Source organism: Hevea brasiliensis, chromosome 16, assembly GCF_030052815.1.
Source record: "Hevea brasiliensis isolate MT/VB/25A 57/8 chromosome 16, ASM3005281v1, whole genome shotgun sequence".
NCBI lineage: Eukaryota > Viridiplantae > Streptophyta > Magnoliopsida > Malpighiales > Euphorbiaceae > Hevea > Hevea brasiliensis.
Genome location: NC_079508.1, coordinates 5,649,162 through 5,660,699, shown reverse-complemented (window position 1 = coordinate 5,660,699; position 11,538 = coordinate 5,649,162).

The following is an 11,538-nucleotide window of genomic DNA, read 5'->3' as shown; positions in this document are numbered from 1 at the left end:
ATATATGGTCATGACACTGTGGTTTCAAAACTTATCTTAACAATTTGCTAAACTTTGTCATTTCAAATATACACAATAACTTTCACAATTTAAATCAAACATCATAAATAAGGTCACAATAAACTTTTAACAATTCAAAGCAAAAGTAAAATGCATATTTCATTCACTTTATCAATGAATTTTAAAGCATAGTGATGTTGTGCACAAACCTCAAGTGTGTCGCCTCTTGGCCTTGACTCGGTTCCTCGGGTTCCTTCCCGATATTCTTTTCAACTAAAACACATAATTTTACAATGTTTTAGTACTAGAACTTAACACAAATCCAAAATAAATTTAGCTTCACATTTACCTAGTTCTAACGTGTTAAATTCGACGTTCTCGAAATTTTTGTGTTTCGGGTTACTATTCACTACACTATTCAAGTCAAATAGTTGACTTTCTAAGGCTTAATAGGTATGGGAACTCCAACTTCACCCACATACCACATTTTGGTCATTAAATTTGTTGGTTTTGGTCATTTTCTCAAAGCTTAAATCCTTTTGGCCAAATTGTCAAATTTTCAGTTTTGGTGCTCCAAGTTGCACTGTTCCATTGGCCCTTTTACTGTTGGAATTTGGCAAAACTTCCTTCATAGAAAATATTCCTTCTTGTCTTAAGTGTATTCTCATTTTTGGATCACCCCAATTGGAGTTTTTTAGCTCATGTTATAGCCAAAATACAATTACTGTTTACTTGCAATTATTCATCTTTGCAATTTAGGTTACAGATTTTGATCCAACTTCATTCAATAATTTGATCAAGTTAAGTCCATAATTTGGTCTAATTTCCTTCATACGAAATGTTCTAATACGTCTTAGGTTTCCATCGGTTCAAGAATCGCCTAAATCGGAGTTTTCTAGAGAGAGTTATAGCCATTGGAACTTTACTGTTCAAATGGAATTCTGCAGTTTTGTAGGTTCAGTAACTCAACTTTGCTCAATCATTTGATTAGGTTAATGGCATAATTTGGGTTAGTATTCTTCATGAAAGTTTTAGATCTATATCTTATCTAATTACTGGTAAAATTTCAGGTCATTGTGACCTTCCTAGCTCGAGTTATGACCAAATGAACAATTACTATTCATTTGGTCAGTTTGTGCAGTGGCAGCCTGCTCTCATTTCACTTTGGTCAATTGGTTCACTAAGTTTTGGTCAGTTTTTGGCATGGTTCCTTAATGAAAATTGTGCTATTTTATGTCTATTTTCATCCCTAATTGGTGGCATATCAATTGGACTTGTAAAATTTCCGTTTTGGTCCTTCAAAGTTGGCTTGGTCATGCTGCCAGCAGCATGACCATTTGCCCTACGAATTTAGCTTCCATTCTCACAATTTCCACACATCTCTTTTGGTCATTATTGACCATTTTTCATCTCAAAATTGTTCAAAGATATCAATTATGCATTTCTCCAAAATTTGGTTCACAAACCTTAACATTCAAACCCTAACTCATTCATCTCATGCATTTAACTACATTTAATGATTTTAATGCTAATCATTCAACTAAGTAAGGTTTCTAAACTCATTCAAACCCATTAAATTCATGCAATTCATACTCTCTTTAAGCTGCCCGAAAATTCCCTCTCTTCCTAATCATGCAATATTTTTCAATTTCTTCATAGAATCTCATTTATTTCTACCCTAAATCCATCATATATACTAAAAGAAAAGTTGGATTAGCTTACCTTAAGTGAGCAGAATTTGTCTATCCAATTCTTCAAACTTTGCTTGATTTATTTACTCCCAACCTTCTTATCAAAGTTCAAACACAAGTTTTAGTTATGGGATGTAGAGATTTCATGGCAAGATTTAGGGTTTAAAGGAAGCTTTAGGTGGCTTCAATGGAGGTTTTCATGAAGTAAATGGAAGGGATGGGAGAGAGAGAGTGGACAGCTTGAAGTTAAAGAAGAAGACAAGTTTTTTTTTTCTTTTCTCTTTTTTCTTTTTAATTGTTAGTAATTATCCCTTTTAGAAGACCAAAAATCCTTAATTTCTTTATGACATCATGCATGATGTCATCACCTTTGACTTTTCCATCTTCTTCTTCTCTTTTCTTTTCTTTTTTATTTTTTTCTATTAGTTCTTTAATTTAATTCTCGATTCTGAAATTTTTTTTTCTCCGATTTTATTTGACAGTTAGGTCAGGAGTCTGCTCTCGGGATCAATTGACTAAATTGCCCCTCGCCGGTTCATCTCGGTTTGTAAATAATTTCATATTTCTTTCGGTTCCCTGACCTAATTATTTGACTGGCTTAACGGTTCTTTTTCGTGATTTTCTCTTTTCCACTGTGTCCATAAGGGTCCTAAGGACATCAGCGTCACTTTTTACGGTTCGAAATTTGAGTTTAAAATGACTTATGATCATTCCAGAAGGTCACCCATCGCTGTGACTCTCGGCTCGTTTAACTTCTTTTGTTCTGTTTTTCTTATTTATACTTAACTAATTGAACATTACTAATTATTTGTGTTTGTGGCTTATCTAGTTGTCTTAAGTGTGGTTCTAATCCTCTTAAATGTCCGGACCGACACCGATCACCGGAACAGTGAAATCTACCAGGCTATGCAAGCGGGGTGTTACAAATAGTGTAGTGAATAGTAACCCGAAACACAAAAATTTCAAGAACGTCGAATTTAGCACGTTAGAGCTAGGTAAAAGTGAAGTTAAATTTATTTTTTGATTTATGTTAAGTTATGGTACTGAAACACTGTAAAATTGTGTGTTTCAGTTGAAAAGAATACTGGGAAAGAACCTGAGGAACCAAGTCAAGGCCAAGAGGCGACTCGCTTGAGGTTTGTGCACAACATCACTATGCTTTAAAATTCATTGATAAAGTGAATGAAATATGCATTTTACTTTTGTTTTTGAATTGTTGAAAGTTTATTGTGACCTTATTTAAGACGTTTTGATTTAAATTGTGAAAGATATTGTGCATATTTGAAATGACAATGTTTAGCAAATTGTTAAGATAAGTTTTGAAACCACAGTGTCATGACCATATATTTGAACACCTCACTAGCACGACTAGTGGGGGTAATTAGTTTCGAATTTTGATTCCTTCTCTGAAGAAGTGTTGAGGTGTGCCAGTAGTAGAGGATGTGAATGGATATCCATATATTTGAGCTAGCTAGTCTTGTGATGTGATTTCTCTTTAGCCTCTGGGTATTGCGATTCTATTTGTTTCGAATGGCATGATCTAACTGTGGGTTTTATGAAATGTGATTTGACACTTCAAAATAAAATTGTTTAGGATTAAAATCTCATAAATTATGTTTTGTGTTTAACTCGCATGCTCAGTTCAAATTTTTGAATAAATGTGATTTAAGTTCTGTATAAAGATTATTTTAGTATGTTGTGCACCACTGAGTCCTAGTACTCAGGATAGCTTTTATTGTGTCACAGATATAGAGACTAGAGGAGCAGCAGACTGAGTTGTTGAGGTGTGAGGAGCTATCAGTTTGAAGTCATCGGGTCTAATTTATACCCTGCCTGTAAATATTTATTTTGATGTATGTATTGCACATAAATATATGGACATGTAAAATGGGTCTTGAGCAGCTTGTACAAAGTTTGTAATAAAGTTTAGTTTGTATTTCTTTTGATGTAAATTTTGTAAGGATGTATATAAATTGTTTTGTTTTTAATGAAATATGAGTGGAACTATTTTATTTAATTTGAATGAAATGAATTGCTAGTATTTTGAGGATTATTGAATTTTGAACTTGAGAAATTGATTGACATAATTGTGGAGTTGTTGAAATTGATTGAGTTTAATTGTGAAATTGAAGTAGTTGTTGAGAAAATTTTTGGAAGTGTTTTTATTTCAGGTATTTGAAGAACTGTTTTCTCGAAGTATAAACGGAACTCTGTCAAAATTTTTATAAAATTTGCGGAAAAAGAAAATGGGCCAAAAGTTTTAACTAGTTTTTAATTTCAATTAAATGTTTTAAATACCTATTAGAAAACGCTCACCACTTATCAAAAATAAGAAAATTATTTTAAAATCCCTTGTAGGGTACTTAATGAGTTATCGGTAGATGAAGTGCGGTAGTTCATTAGGTATTCTACGGGATTATGTTATGCCTTACAGACGGGTAAGGTGTGACATGTCTTAGTGGTATCAAATAAATTAATTATATTCTTTATGGCATCATGCATGAGGTCATGCATGATGTCATCACCTTTTGACTTTTCTATTTTCTTCTTTTCTTTTTTTTTATTTATTTTTCTATTAGTTCTTTAATTTAATTCTCGATTCCAAAATTTTCTTTTCTCCGATTTTATTTGACAATTAGGTCAGGAGTCAGCTCTCGGGGTCAATTGACCAAATTGCCCCTCGCCGGTTCATCCCGGTTTGCAATTAATTCCATATTTCTTCCGGCTCCCTGACCTAATTATTTGACTGACTTAACAGTTCTTTTTCGTGATTTTCTCTTTTCCACTGTGTTCATAAAGGTCCTAAGGACCGCAGCATCACATTTTACGGTTCGAAATTTGAGTTTAAAATGACTTCGCAGTTCTTCCCGAGACGGTCACCCATCGCTGTGACTCTCGGATCATTTAACCTCTTATGTTCTGTTTTTCTTATTTATACTTAACTAATTGACAATTACTAATTATTTGGGTTTAAGGCTTATCTAGTTGTCTTGAGTGTGGTTCTAATCCCCTTAATTGTCCGGACCGACACCGATCACCGGAACAGTGAAATATACTAGGCTATGCAATTAGGGGTGTTACACAAATAATTAGGTTAGGGAGCCAGAGGAAATATTGAATTATTTACAAATCGGGATGAACCGACGAGGGGCGATTTGGTCAATTGATCCCCAGAGCTGACTCCTGACCTAACTGTCAAATAAAATCAGAGAAAATAAAATTTCAGAATCGAGAATTAAATTAAAGAACTAATAGATAAATAAATAGAAAAAAAAAAAGAAAATGAAAAAGTTAAAAAGTGATGACATCATGCATGATGCCATAAAAATAATAATTAATATATTTAATTAATTAGATTTTTGGTCTTCCTAAAGACATAAAAACAAAATGAAAAGAAAGAAAAAAAAAAAAAGAGAGAGAGATCAAAAGTCTTCTTCCTTATCAAGTTGTCGTCCACTCACCCTCACTCCTCCATGAATGGTCCTCCATTAAAGCTTGCTCTCAAGCTTACAATCCTTTATTAAACCTCAATAGCTCCCATAGAAACCTCATTAGAACTTGTTTTAGCCACTTGAGAAGAAGCTTGGTCATCAAAGAAAGAAGAAAAGAAGAGGGAAATTAGAGAATTCAAATTCAAGTGAGGTAAGCACATTAATTTGAAAGTTTGAGATTTAGTAGTTGTATTTATAGTTTGATTTACTTGTAAATAAACATAAAATGAAAAGAAAAATTTGTAGAGGGACTAAGCTGAAATTCGGCCAGCATGAAGGGGAGGGTGATTTGCATGATTTGAATGGTTTGAATGGGTATAGGAACTTTAATTAGTTGAATGGTTAGGATTAAAGGCTTTGAAAGTATCTAAATGCATGAGTTTGTGAATTAGGGTTTTGAACATTAGGGTTTAGAGACCAAAGATGTGAGGAAGTGGTAAATGATGTCTTTGACCTAATGTGAAGTGAAAAATGGTCAGTTGTGACCTAATGAAGAGTGTTAGAGGTGTTTGAATCAAAGCCAAATTCGGATGGAGTATGGTCATGCTGCTGGCAGCATGACCAAATTTCCTTTGAGGGACCAAAAATGAAATTTTACAAGTCCAATTGGTATGAGACCAATTGGGAATGAAAATAGACACTAAATGACACAATTTTCATTAGGAAGCATGCCCAAAAAGTGATCAAAACCTAATGAATAAATTGACCAAATTTAGAAAATTGCAGGCTGCCCTGTATAAACTAACCAAATGAATAGTGTTTGTTCATTTGGTCATAACTTGAGCTAGGAAGGTCTAAATGACCTAAAATTTTACCAGTGGTTAGACGAGATATAGACCTAAAACTTTCATGAAGAATACAAACCCAAATTATGCCATTAACCAAGTCATTTGGCCACCCTAATTTGGTGACCCAAATCTGCCAGAACCAAAAAAATTTCCCAGAATTCTGGGTTGTGTCCAATCCGGCAGCCATGGTTCAAATGGCTATAACTTGAGCTACAATTATTCTCCTTTTTGAATCACTCCAATTGGCTCCAATTGGAGTGATTCAAAAAGGAGAATAAACTTAAGATAATAGGAAACATTTTCTATGAAGGAAGTTTTGCCAAATTCTAACAGAAAAGTGACCAATGGAACAGTGCAACTTTAAACTCCAAAACTGAAAATTATCAAATTTGCCTAAAAAGACTTAGAATTTGAATAAACAACCAAAACCAACAAATTTAGTGACCAAAATGTGGTATGTGGGTGAAGTTGGAATTCCCATACCTATTAAGCCTTAGAAAGTCAACAATTTGACTTGAATAGTGTAGTGAATAGTAACCCCAAAACACAAAATTTAAAGAACGTCGAGTTTAGGACGTTAGAGCTAAGTAAAAGTGAAGTTAAATTTATTTTTGGATTTACGCTAAGTTATAGTACTGAAACACTGTAAAATTGTGTGTTTCAGTTGAAAAGAACACCGGGAAAGAACCCGAGGAACCGAGTCAAGGCCAAGAGGCTACTCGCTTGAGGTTTGTGCACAACATCACTATGCTTTAAAACTCATTGATAAAGTGAATGAAATATGCATTTTACTTTTGCTTTGAATTGTTGAAAGTTTATTGTGACCTTATTTATAATTTTTTGATTTAAATTGTGAAAGTTATTGTGTATATTTGAAATGACAATGTTTAGCAAATTGTTAAGATAAGTTTTGAAACCACAGTGTCATGACCATATATTTGAACACCTCACTAGCACGACTAATGGGGGTAATTAGTTTCGAATTTTGATTCCTTCTCTAGAGAAGTGTTGAGGTGTGCCAGTAGAAGAGAATGTGAATGGATATCCATATATTTGAGCTAACTAGCCTTGTGATGTGATTTCTCTTTAGCCTTTGGCTATTGAGATTCTATTTGTTTCAAATGGCATGATCTAACTGTGGGTTTTATGAAATGTGATTTGATACTTCAAAATGAAATTGTTTGGGATTAAAATCTCATAATGCATGATTTGTATTTAATTCTCATGTTCAGTCAAATTTTTGAATAAATGTGATTTAAGTTCTACATAAAGATTATTTTAGTATGTTGTGCACCACTGAGTCCTAGTACTCAGCGATAGCTTTTGTTGCTATCGCAGATACAGAGACTAGAGGAGCAGCAGACTGAGCTGCTGAGGATTGAGGATTTATCAGCTTGAAGTTATCGGGTATAATTTATACCCTGACTGTAAATATTTATTTTAATGTATGTATTGCACATAAATGTATGGACATGTAAATCGACCAGCAGTTTGGACAAAGTTTGTATAAAGTTGTAATAAAATTTAGTTTGAATTTTCATACTGTAGATTTTGGTATGATGTGTATATATAGATTGTTGTCTTTAATGAATGGAAATGTTTTATTTTAATTTGAATGAGATTGATAGATATTATTTTACTGATGATTGAATTTTGGAAATTGAGAAATGTGGACTGTTGAATTTTGAGATTTGAGAAATTGTTGAGATTGATTGTGAAATTGAAGTAGTGGTTGAGAAAATTTTTGAAAGTGCTTTTTTACAGGTATTTGAAGAACTGTTTTCTCAAAATACAGACGAAAATCTGGCAAAATTTTTATAAAATTTGTGGAGAAATAAAATGGACTAAAAATATTAACTAGTTTTAATTTTAATTAAATATTTTAAATACCTATTAGAAAATGCTCACAACTTATCAAAAATAAGAAAATTGTTTAAAATCTCTTGTAGGGTACTTAATGAGTTATCGGTAGGTGAAGTTCGGTAGTTCATTAGGTATTCTACGGGATCATATTATGCCTTACAAAGGGGTAAGGTGTGACAAATTATGCCATTAACCAAGTCATTTGGCCACCCAAATTTGGTGACCTAAAACTGCCAGAATCAAAATTTGCCCAGAAATTTGGGTTAAGTCCAATCCAGCAGCCATGGTTCAAATGGCTATAACTTGAGCTACAAAACTCCAATTGGAGTCATTCAAAAAGGAGAATAAACTTAAGACAATAGGGAACATTTTCTATGAAGAAAGTTTTGCCAAATTCTAACAGTAAAAAGACCAATGGAACAGTGCAATTCAAGACACCAAAACTGAAAATTTGCAAATTTGCCTAAAAGACTTAGAATTTGAGTAAACAACCAAAACCAATAAATTTAGTGACCAAAATGTGGTATGTGGGTGAAATTGGAATTCTCATACCTATTAAGCCTTAGAAAGTCAACAAATTGACTTGAATAGTACCATGAATAGTAACTCCAAAATGAAAAATTCCAAGAATGTTAGTTTAAGTATATTTGGGCTAAAATTAAGTATTTATGAATTAATTATTGGATTTTTTGTAAAATAAGATACTGAAACACTATAAATTTTGTGTTTCAGCTGAAAAAGATCCGAAAGGTATAAGGGACTGAGTCGAGGCCTAGAGGCGACTCACGTCCGGTTTGTGCACAATAAACTTAAAATTCTTTGTTTCTACTTGACAATTCTTAAAATAAATATTGTGAATAATTTTGATTGTTATGGCTTTGAAAATATTATTTGAAAAATAGTGTGTTGCCTACTTTGTAAATGAAAAGTTTAGAATGAAATATGATTTGTGAATTGTATAAAATATTTGAATAACTTGATTTAAATTGTTTTTAATTCACACTTGGCATGACAATATTAATATGTTCCTCTTCCACTTGTAGGGTGAGTTAGATATTTGATCACTTTCCTCCCTCTCTGGCTTCCCAGTCTGAGGGATGAGTTTAGATGAGTACTCATTAGCTAGCTAGCCACCTCCCTCATTGATTTCGATTAGTGGGGTGAGTATGCCTTGTCGTGATGTACACACGACATGTTCGGAAATTTTGTGTCATGTCCTAAGTTGTGTTATTGTTTAGCAATACTATGTTTATTAAATTGTTTGATCAAGTTGGGCTATATTAAGCTTTGAAAATTATGATTTGTTATAGATGTGATTTGAGAAACAAAATTGTGAAATGTGATTATGAGATTTTTTGAATGATGATTTGTTCATAAATGTTTTATATTATGCATTTTATGCTTTATTGTGCACCACTGAGTATTTATATACTCAGTGATAGCTTTAACTTACTGTCGCAGATAGAGAAAAGGACGTAGCAGCAGAGCGAGCTACTACAATTAGAGAGGAGAACAATTGAAGAATTTTTGTACGGGTATTTGTCTATACCCTGGTAGTTTAGTTTGATGTAAATATAATAGTATGCATATGTATCTCTGTAATTTGAGCAGTTATACAGATAAAATTGTAATAATATTATTTTTGATATTTTGCATCTGTAAATTAACTTATGATTGTAAATTAATGATTTAAAATGCAATGTGCATGAGTTATGAAATGTTTTGAGATATTCATTCTTGATTTAAAATTTGGATTTTAAATTGAAGTGTTGCTATTGCTGTTGATTTGAAGTTTGGTGGTTGCAAATGGAGTTGTGATTGAGAAATATATTAGGAGTGTTTCTATTTTCAGGTTTTGAAAAATTGTTTTCTCAAAATATAGACGGCACTCTGCCAAAATTTTTATAAAAATTGCGAAGATTTTAAATATCTAAGAATTTAATTTATGTTTGGACTTTAAATAAAGGTTTTAAAAACTTGAAAAAAATTTTACCCATCAATTCCAAAGTGAACGAAAATTATTTTAAAATCCCTTGTAGTATATTTAATGGGTTACCGATAGGTGAAGTACGGTAATTCATTAGGCGTACTACGGAAATATGTTACATCTTACGAGGAGTAGGGTGTGACAATTGATCTAAAATTCGATATGTTAATTATATGGGCCAATATGAACATTTGGCTTATATGAGTCAAGTTAAACAAAATTCTTTTTAACCTCATAATTTTTTTTTTTTACATTTAAAAGTTCCATTTAAAGTAGTGGGTCAATTTAAATTAAAATAAGTTTTGGTTGATTTTTTTTTTAAATATATATTTTGTAAAAGAAGTTATCCACTAAGTGTTGTTATGGAAATCTTTTAGATATAAAAGACTGATTTTTTTAAAAAAAAAATTTGAATATGTTATAAAATATTGATAATAAATGGAGATGAGTCATTTATTAATATTATTAAAATATTTTATCAAAGTTATTCGTTGGAACCATATTTGGTCTTTTAAATATTTAACCTAATAAAATTGAAAAATTAATAAATCAAATATTTAATTAATTATCTACTCGTAAGTATGTATCTGAGTCATAACCACATTATAACCACATTATAACGATTATAAATTTATTGTTACAATTTTTTGTTGATATAAATTCTTAATCAAAGTTTACATCCAATAACCTTTAACATTAATTGCCCCATATATCTATAAATTATAATAAAAATTAAAATAGAGACTAATAAAATAAATATGGGGCAATAAGGATGTTAACTTTGATTAAGAATTTATATCAATATTTTTTTAAAAAAAAATTATATCAATATCACTAATTTAATGTGTCACATTTTTTATATGGGTAACTAAATTGGTTACTGATATTTTTAGGCCACATCCAAATTAATTATTAAAAGATAATCGTTAAGATTTATTTAAAAAATTTATATTAAGATGTATTTAATATTTTTAAATTAATTTAAAATTAGATTAGAAAGAATCAATGTGTTGATACTTTTCATTTCATTGGCCCAATAAAATAAATTAACCTTTTCACATATCAATTAAATTCTTCTTTATTACTTAAAATCAACTTCAAATATCAATTAACTATGATTATTAATTATAATGTGCAAGAATAATATATGTTAAATATCTTTTAAAAATTAAAACTAAAATTAAACTTTTAATCAAAAGTATAATTAAGCCAATAAAAAAAATTTATAGCTTAATTAAATAATTGAAAAACTATCAAATATGGATTTAATAATTTTAAAAGTTTAGCATTTACCTAATTATTTTAACAACTATAACTTTAAAACTGTGTCCTATATCTAAACGTTAAATATTTAAATTTAATTTTAATTCTTATAAAAATAAGCTTCAATTAATTAAATTATGAATAGTTATCATATTCATCATTGGGCCATAGTCTATTACACTAAATTTTAACAACTTAAATTTTTATTGTTTTAAACCGTTAATTAAAAGTTTTAACTAATTGATACTCTAAAAGATTTTTAAACTTTTTAATACATATTAACATTTAAACCAAATATTCTATTAATAAATTTTTTAAAATCATTAGCCACTAATTTTAATCTTAAATTACTAAAATATTAACCAATTAAATTTTGAGAATGAGATACATAAAACACATTAAGTTATTTTACCAAATATTAATTTAAGTCTATTCTCACCTTTGTTATAACATCT